This window comes from Lactuca serriola, chromosome 3 (assembly GCF_051521515.1).
Source record: "Lactuca serriola cultivar US96UC23 chromosome 3, Lser_US96UC23_V15, whole genome shotgun sequence".
NCBI classification, from domain to species: domain Eukaryota; kingdom Viridiplantae; phylum Streptophyta; class Magnoliopsida; order Asterales; family Asteraceae; genus Lactuca; species Lactuca serriola.
In genome coordinates, this window is record NC_136410.1 from 235,404,879 (window position 1) to 235,413,697 (window position 8,819).

The following is an 8,819-nucleotide window of genomic DNA, read 5'->3' on the forward strand; positions in this document are numbered from 1 at the left end:
TGAAACAACTGCAACATTTGATCCCCAAACGGACGAGTTTTCCCTTCACAGTCCTACTTTAACTTCAAGCAAAGCAAGTAACATGAAATGGATTGTTCTTATATAAAGATCCCCCCTTTTCTCTTTGTTTTTCCACTTTTTGATATTTTTTCTTATTTTCTAATTCAACTTTGTTTCCACTCTCTTAATCTTTTCTTTCGTGGTGGCCTGGTGGATTGGGGAAAGTGTCAAGATCTCATCTATAACACCACTAATAATATTCAAAGGCTGACTATCCAATAATATTTTGGCCCTGGTGATAAGTTGCTTGTTCCATCTTTAGTTGCTGCAACAAGGGCAGGGAAATCAAAGGTAATCTGAAATTCGGCTATAAGTTTAATGAATCTTTATTTAATTGGACTTGATTTTAATTTTTACATTTTGTGGTTGATTTTTGGATCACCAGTTTATTATAGGGGATGGAACAAACATGTATGATTTCACTTATGTTGAGAATGTTGCACATGCTTATGTATGTGCTGAAAGAGCTCTACTTTAGATGGATCTGCATCAAAGGGAGCTGCAGGAGAGGTAATTTAAATAAACCTTTTCAATTTTACTTGAGATAATATATGAAGTTTTTTTTATTTTTTTATTTTTCAGGCTTACTTTATAACGAATATGGAACCAATACAATTTTGGGAGTTCAAGTCACTTATTCTTGTAGGGCTTGGGTATGAAATGTATATTCTTCTTATTGGTTTGTTTTCATGGAAAGATTAAGATCCACTTTGTCTTTATTTCTTATTTTGTGTAGTTTGCAGGCTAAGAATCAAGATTCATGCATCTGTGATGATGCCTATTGCAAAAATGGTGGAACGTACTTACTTTGTCTATTAAATCCAACATCTGCCTCAGCACCACCATGTACATGTGTATAAAGGTAACTTAATTAGTTTTGTAAATTATAATTCAGCTTTATCTATCCTTCCTATAGATATAGACTTTTTATGATCATTTAGCTACATGGTCATTGTTTCTAGCATTTGACATGGTTTGATGTGTGATTTTGCCATTATGCAGCTTGTGAAGGGGCAGAATTGGTTTTCCATATGGCTACACCTAATTCCTCCATTAATAACTACCAGCTGCATCATTCAATCAATGTTGAAGGTAAAAAGAAAGATAATAAACAAAGTTAGTTAATTTCTAAGAGAGTATTAACTTTTGTTTTTGGATTTACAGGTACTAAGAACATAATTGATGCTTGTACTAAACTTAATGTGAAGAGGCTTATCCATACAAGTTCTCCTAGTGTGGTTTTTGATGGGATACATGAAATACATAATGGAGAAGAATCATTGCCATAACCTTCTAAGCATAATGATTTGTATTCTGAAACTAAAGCTGAGGGAGAGGCACTAGTTATCAAGGTCAATGGCGTTTATGGTCTTTTAACATGTTGCATTCGTCCTAGTAGTATTTTTTGCCCTGGTGATAAGTTACTTGTTCCCTCTTTAGTTTCTGCAGCAAGGGCGGGGAAATCAAAGGTAATCTGAAATTAGATTATATAAGTTTTTAATGAATCTCTATTTAATTGAAACTTATTTTAATTTTTACATTCTTTGGTTGATTTTTGGATTACCAGTTTATTATAGGGGATGGAACAAACATGTATGATTTCACATATGTTGAGAATGTTGCACATGCTCATGTATGTGGTGAAAGAGCTCTAGCTTCAGATGGATCTGCCTCAAAGAGAGCTGCAGGAGAGGTAATTTAAATAAACCTTTTCAATTTTACTTGAGACAATATAATATATGGAGTTTTTATTATTTTTTTAAATTTTCAGGCTTACTTTATAACGAATATGGAACCAATAAAATTTTGGGAGTTCATGTCACTTATTCTTGTTGGGCTTGGGTTTGAATGGTATATTCTTGATTTTTGGTTTGTTTTCATGGTAAGATTAAAGCTCCACTTTGTCTTTATTTCTGATTTTATGTAGTTTGCAGGCCAAGAATCAAGATTCCTGCATCTATTGCAAAAATGGTGGAACGTACTTTCTATGTCTGTTAAATCCAACATCTGCCTCAGCACCACCATGTACATGTGCCATCCTCTTTTAGTTAACAACCCTATAATCACTGAAATTAGATTGAACCAGTGAATTTGAATCATATCTTAACAGGGAAGGAAATTGAATCAAATATTAGTTAATAGTATTTTCAAGATAATCACTATTCAAATTTCAACCATTAAATGTTCGTATATTCCAATTGTTGCTTGGGCTTTCTGGAGTAATGCTTGTCGTGCTATCTGTTATCCCTTTTCATGTTTTGCCTTACAAAAATTGTGTCTTACAGCAATATTGCCTTACAACAACTGCCTTACAAAAATTATGTCTTACAGCAATATTACCTAACTCTAACTTATATATTGTTTTGGTAAGCTCTAGATTCCAAAAATGAAAGCTGTCAGTGACACTAAAGACCTTAAAGAAGACCTTAATTATCAAGAAACGTAGGATGATATGACAATCAATGTATGTGTAATAATTCATATGGATAGCGATTTTACTTTTCATGTCATTATTATTTATTTCTTTTTTTGTTTGCAGTTTCTTGCAGAAACTTTGTATGTTGTTCAAGACATTGATTTGGTCATTTCTCTTGGAAATGCTTTTGCAAAGCAGTATGAGCTTTATACATATGATGATGAGCATTCTGCACTACTTCACAGGTATGAACTCATTATCATTATCATTACATTTTTTTAATTAAATTATCTTATTGAGAGTATTCTTCTCCTACAAATATCTTGGTATACTTCTTCAGAAAGTTGATAACATGACTTATGTTCGTGATAAAATCGTATGGTGTACAAACAAGCAAATAATCTAGATTTCAAGTATTCCAGCACCTTGATAATTATTACATTGCTATGTTTCACATTTAACCCTGTTTTCTAATATTGTTTTGGTTGAACATGTTATTCCTCAAATTTTAACAGATTCTTGAATTGTGACTCACCCCTGCAGCTTTCTGAATGCAGGCTTATTTTGGTGCTGGATTAAGTGGAGTTCTGGCTTGGTGTGTGCGAGTGGGAAGGAACCAACCCAATGCCCCCGGAGTTCTGGCACCTTCCATCTTTACTTCCTATGTATCCAGGTTAATCTACTCGTATTTATTCATGTCTTAAAGTGTGTATTCCAATATCAGGTATCATGATTTGTGTATTTATAAAATTTTGAAATAGGGTCTTGTTCAATGCTTTAGCTGTGTTTGCTCTAAGAGAGATCAACTTATCAAAAGTAAGTTATTGTTTCACCCTTTTATTTAATATTTTTGTGATTGAATGAAAGTCTTAATGAAAGTAATTGACAACCCTTTCTATGTAAATGATGTTGTGATTGTGGGAGAGGTGTTGTGTTTTTCTCTGTTGCTAGGTAACCTTCTCAACAACAACATTCTACTTAAGCAGGTGAGTAATCAAGATTAAGGGAGACTTGTAATCATGTTTGACATTCCTTTCCAATAAGAAACAGAGTTGTATGATTATTTGTTAGTTTTATAGGAATGTATAACCCATGTTAGCAATGTATTATTTTTGTTTAACATTTGAATGATTCTTTGTATGACATTATAATTTGTGCAATTTATTTTATTTTTTTAGTATGAAATTTTATTTTATATTATGCAATGGATTGTATTTTTTGTATATGGTATTTTATTTCTATTATGAGAAATTAAATGCAAATTTAATTTAAAAATTAATAAATATATAAATTTATTTTTTTTAAACATTTAAATTTACGATACGCAAAAATGTGTGTCATCTTCATTTATAACATGGCCTTTCTTGACAGGGGCTTTCTTGATACGCATTGCGTGTCATTAACACGTGCGTCGTAAGGTTATGACACGTGAATGTGTGTCATCTTCCTTTATGACAGGGCCTTCTTTGATACGCATTGCGTGTCGTAAACGCGCGTCGTAATTGCGTGTCGTAAATGAGCGTCGTAAATGTGCGTCGTCTCTTTTTATGACAGGGCCTTCCTTGACACGCATTTGCGCGTCGTCTGAGCCTTTTACGACGCGCCATGAGCGTTGTAAAAGGCTATTTTTCTAGTAGTGGAAGCTTTGAAAGGAACTTGAAGACCAAGAGGGTTGCTCCAAAGGAGAGGTGTAGATCCGAGATCTACTTCAGTTTGTGTTCATCTTGGAGGTAATAAGCTGTTATCTTCCCTCCTTTGCATCTAGATCTATTTTGTTATGAAATTTTGGGGTTTTATGGTTGTTGAGATCTAATTCGGGTTTAGGGCTTAGATATGAGGTTGCCACTTCAAAACTAGTGTTGGGATGGTCCAATATGTCGTAAAGCATTAGATATTGAGTAGTTGGTAAAGCCCTTTGTCCTAAAACCTAGCCCTAGAGTGTTTTCAGCCTAGATCTCTCTAGTTATACGTAAAGTTTGCAACTTTACGTAAGGAATGGGATTTGGGAGAGTGGATCTATGAGTTCGAGTCCCTGTTTGGCTCGAAAAGCCACTACATGGATTAAGAGCTGAAGCGACTCGGTGAGTCACATGGGTGAACTCGGCGAGTCGGATGAAGTTGGGCAGGAACTCGACGAGTTGGAAGAACAACTCGGCGAGTCTGTTGAAGTTTGCCTTGGACTCGGCGAGTCAGTTCTTGGACTCGGCGAGTCTGGTCGCGAAACCCCAAACCCTTCGAGGTAACACTCGAATCAGTGAGTCAGGTGGAGACTCAGTGAGTTGGACAGGTCAGGACTCAGAAATCGGTGGGCTCAGTAAGTCATGGGCTGACTCGGCGAGTCGAGTCGCGAATGGAAGGACTCTGAGCATTTGAACTCGGCGAGTCAGTAGGCAGACTCAGCGAGTAGGGTTGACCTAGAAGGTTGACTTTGACCAGGACTTTGACTTTGACCAGAGTTGACTTAGTTAACTTTCGGAGGACAGTTAGACTAAGTGTTATATTGATATTGATAGCTCGGGGAGCTAGTGGAGCCGCAGTTCAAGAGAGTGGTCGGGCAGTAGCCAAGGGGTTTCAGCAAGTTCAGCAAGTGCAGGTGAGTTTCCCTTTGTGTGAATGGGTCTAAGGCCACAATGTCGAACCATGTAGTCATGAGTAGAAGACCCGGGGGTTAGCCCTAAGAACAGTATGCTAGTATGATATCCAGGATGAGGTCCAATGATAGCGGGCGGGTGCCCAAGGAATGGTTTATATGATAGTTTATACTTGTTGTTTGTGTGATACATGTATGTGCCTGGTAGGGAGGTGAGTGTGGGTGAGGTCCCGTATCTCACCAATAGCAGAGTGTGGATGGTGTTCCACATCTCATTAGCAGCAGAACAGGGGCGAGGCCCAAGTTAGGGAAAGAGTGAGTGTAGGTTGGGCCCGTGTCTCACTATCAGTAGGAGCATGGACGGGGTTCCATGACTCATCAAGTAGCAGGACAAGGGCGAGGCCCAGGATAGGCGAGGCCTTAGGACAGGATCCATTAGTATATGTTTAGCTTATGTGTTGTGATATGTTTATGTGCTATTATATGTTAGCGGGCAAGGCCTAAGTGAAACAGATCCATGTCCGAGCGGGGCTCGAAGCCAGGCGGGGCCGTTGTAGCGGGCGAGGCCCGAGGTAGAGGGAGAGGCCCAGAATAGCGGGCATGGCCCAATATGTGCGGTATGTGGTTATGCATGGTATGTGGTAGGTTGGGGAACTCACTAATCTTCGTGCTTAGGGTTTTTAGTTTTGGTTTCAGATACTTCCGATAGCGGTGGAAAGAGCTCGGGGTGATCGCATGGCACACACCATAGATTAGACAGTCTGGGATGTTTTACTCTGATAATGAAAATATGTTTTGGAAATTAATACTCTAATTAAGTTATGGATTGATAATTATGTTTTAAGTAATGTTTTATAGAAGAAATTTTTAGTCTTGAATTTTGAGATGTTACAAGTTGGTATCAGAGCCTTGGTTTGAGGGATTCGGACATATTCTCGGGTGTGTCTGAACTCAAACTAAGGGATTGGATAAAGAGTTTTCAAAATGAAAAGACAGTTTTGTAAAAAGAGTTTTAGAAATGAAAAAATTTTAGAAAAATGAAAAGAATTCAGAAAGGAAAGAATTTTGATAAGAGAAAAGGGTGTGGTGCATGCAATCAACCGAGCTCAAGTAAGTACCCCAAAGTACCCATACAAGTTTATGTTATGTTTATCAGCTTGTAGAACAGCATGGTAGATTAGGACTAAGGATCTAGGGAGGATGCGTTATGTGCCTGTTATATGTGCTTGAGCTGCCTGATAGTGCTGGTTAGACGGTAGTAGGATAGCCTGTTTAGGTTATGCCTGATTATATGAGCGTATGTTGCATGCTAGTACAGATTCTAGCTATGTGGATATGATTGCTTAAGTATGTTAGGGTTAGATTTTCCTTTGTCTGAATGCTGCTTGCTTTGTGCATTGTGGGATTCTGAGTGATGGGAGCTAGCCATTAGGTGAATACGTCACGTCACATGTAATCAGGGTGGAATGATCTTAGAGTGCTAGATTTCGCCCTATTGCGCAGCTCTTGTCTGAGTCCAACCGTTGTAGGGACGAGTCTTTTACTCAAAGGATTATCTGAGCCTCGTCACATGTTATGGTATTTACGTGATGGCTAATTGGCATCACAAGGAGGCCTTCAGCGGCTGAGGATTGGTTTGAGTTGAGTCGGAGGATTCCCTAGGGTAAGCCTAGGATGAGATAGTACGGAGAGCAGTAGTGGTAGAAAAGGGACCTTGTGGAATCAAAGCAATTCTTGAGGAAAGTACGGATAGATGTGGAAGGTAGTATGGGCCCGTACTACTGAAAGCAGAGGATCCGTACTCGATTCGAGAAATGGCGAGGCGAGACCGGGGAACTTGTAGTGTGTGTACGTGTATGATCCCTCGGCAGTGATGAGTATTCTGATGGTATTGCGATATGTTTTCAGCATGGTGACATTGTGAGAGAGACCAGCAGGCGGATCAGGCGCCGGAGAGGGATCAGGCTCGGGTTCAGGAGCTGAGCAGCTCGAGGAGTGAATGAGGGAATTGATATCAGCGGAGGTTACATGCAGTATTCTAGATCAGACTCCTGTGATCTTTGGCACGGTCAAGGAAGGTATACTGGAGATTTTGGATGAAAGGCCGGGAGCCTTCCGTACCGAGATGATGGCTTTGATGGGAGCTCGTACTTTGACATTCCGAGAGTTTAGAGCCTGCGGAGCGCCATATTATCATGGGGCTAAGGACCCCATTGCTAGCAGCAGGTGGTTGGCCGATGTCGCCAACGCATTTCGTACGAGCCGGTGTCCCGAGGGGGACAAGGTCAGACTCGCCTCCTGTCTTCTGAAGGACAGAGCGAGAGATTGGTGGGAGGAGATTGGTTATGCTTTGGGGGATGATGTCGCGTTGGACGCGATGACATGGAGCGATTTCTCGGCCAGGTTCAGGGCGGAGTTTTCGCCGATTATTGAGGTGCATCAATTGGCACGGGAGTTTCAGGATTTGACGCAGACGACTGGGCTGTGGCGGAGATCACCGCCAAGTTCAGGAAGAGGGATCTTCTTGTACCGCAGTATGTCGCGGATGAGGAGATGAAGAAGGCCCGATACCATAAGATGTTGAGGGATGACATCAGGCAGTTTGTGAGCAGGTCCAGCTGCAAAACGTTAAAGGATATGATCGCGCGAGCTAGAGAGAGATTGATTTGGAGCAGATCCGGAAGAGGAAGCCGGATGAGGTTCAGGCAGCCACAGGCTCGGGCAAAAGGCCCAAGGGATCGGATTCGAGATCGAGGGATTATCAGGACCGCAGCCGGTGTGGGAAGTGTGGCAGGGCGCATGCGGGCGTGTGCAGGAGTGGTAGCGGTGGTGAGTCTGGCTGTTTCAAGTGCGGTCGGACAAGTCATTTTAGCAGGGATTGTACTGCTACCACCACACAGGAACCAGACTTGATATGTTTTCATTGCAATCAGCGGGGCCACAAGAAGGCCCAGTGCCCCAATTTGTTTTCAGCAGGATGGGTGATGGCACCTTCCCCTGCAACTTTGAGGATCACAGACGGTCGTCAGGGCCGTGCAGAGGCGCCTGTGGTAGGAGGCAGGGCTTTTCCGATGACTACCTTTGAGACGCGATCAGCATCGGACGTTGCAAGTATGCGAATTCCGTTTTCTATTTTATTTATGCATGATTATATTGTTATGGTTCTGCATCGTTATCGGTATGAGTATTTTAATTTTGTGCGGCTTGCTTGTGATCGAGTTATATGCCATCTGCATACCTTGGATATATGAATAGTAGTTAAGGGATGGGCTCTGTTGGAGAAGGTTACATAGGATGCAGTAACTGTAGCATGCCTGGGAGGGACTTGGTATGTCTCGCTAGTTCGGAACTGTATAGTTTTAGAAATGGTCTGGTCAGATCCCTAGCTATGGTAAGCTTGGGATTCCTCAGCAGATTGATTATGGAATGGTAGCAAGGATTGGGATTTCTTTTCGAGCATTGAGCAGCGTGGTGTAACAGGATCGAAGTGGGGGAGAATCCTCCGAGTGTACAAGGGTAAGAGCACGCAGATCTAGAATGAGTACGCGATCTCTGAGAAGGAAAAGAAGTAGTACAACGTTTCATGGATTAAGGAGTTTAGGGTTGGGATTTTGAGAAACTCCCCATCAGTTAGTGAGTGTAACGGTGATGGTTAGCACGTGATTGGGTATCCAGGTTGTAGGATCGCCTGTAGGACTCGAGTGAGTCAGAATGAAGATCTTGAGGACTAATAGCATGGGGTGCTTTCGTATT

General features: G+C 40.8%; 1 pseudogene; it reads left to right on the plus strand.

The window, feature by feature from the left end:
* Positions 1-1,067: 1,067 nt before the first annotated feature.
* Positions 1,068-2,882, plus strand: LOC145096095 (3beta-hydroxysteroid-dehydrogenase/decarboxylase-like; annotated as a pseudogene).
* The last annotated feature ends 5,937 nt before the right edge of the window (positions 2,883-8,819 follow it).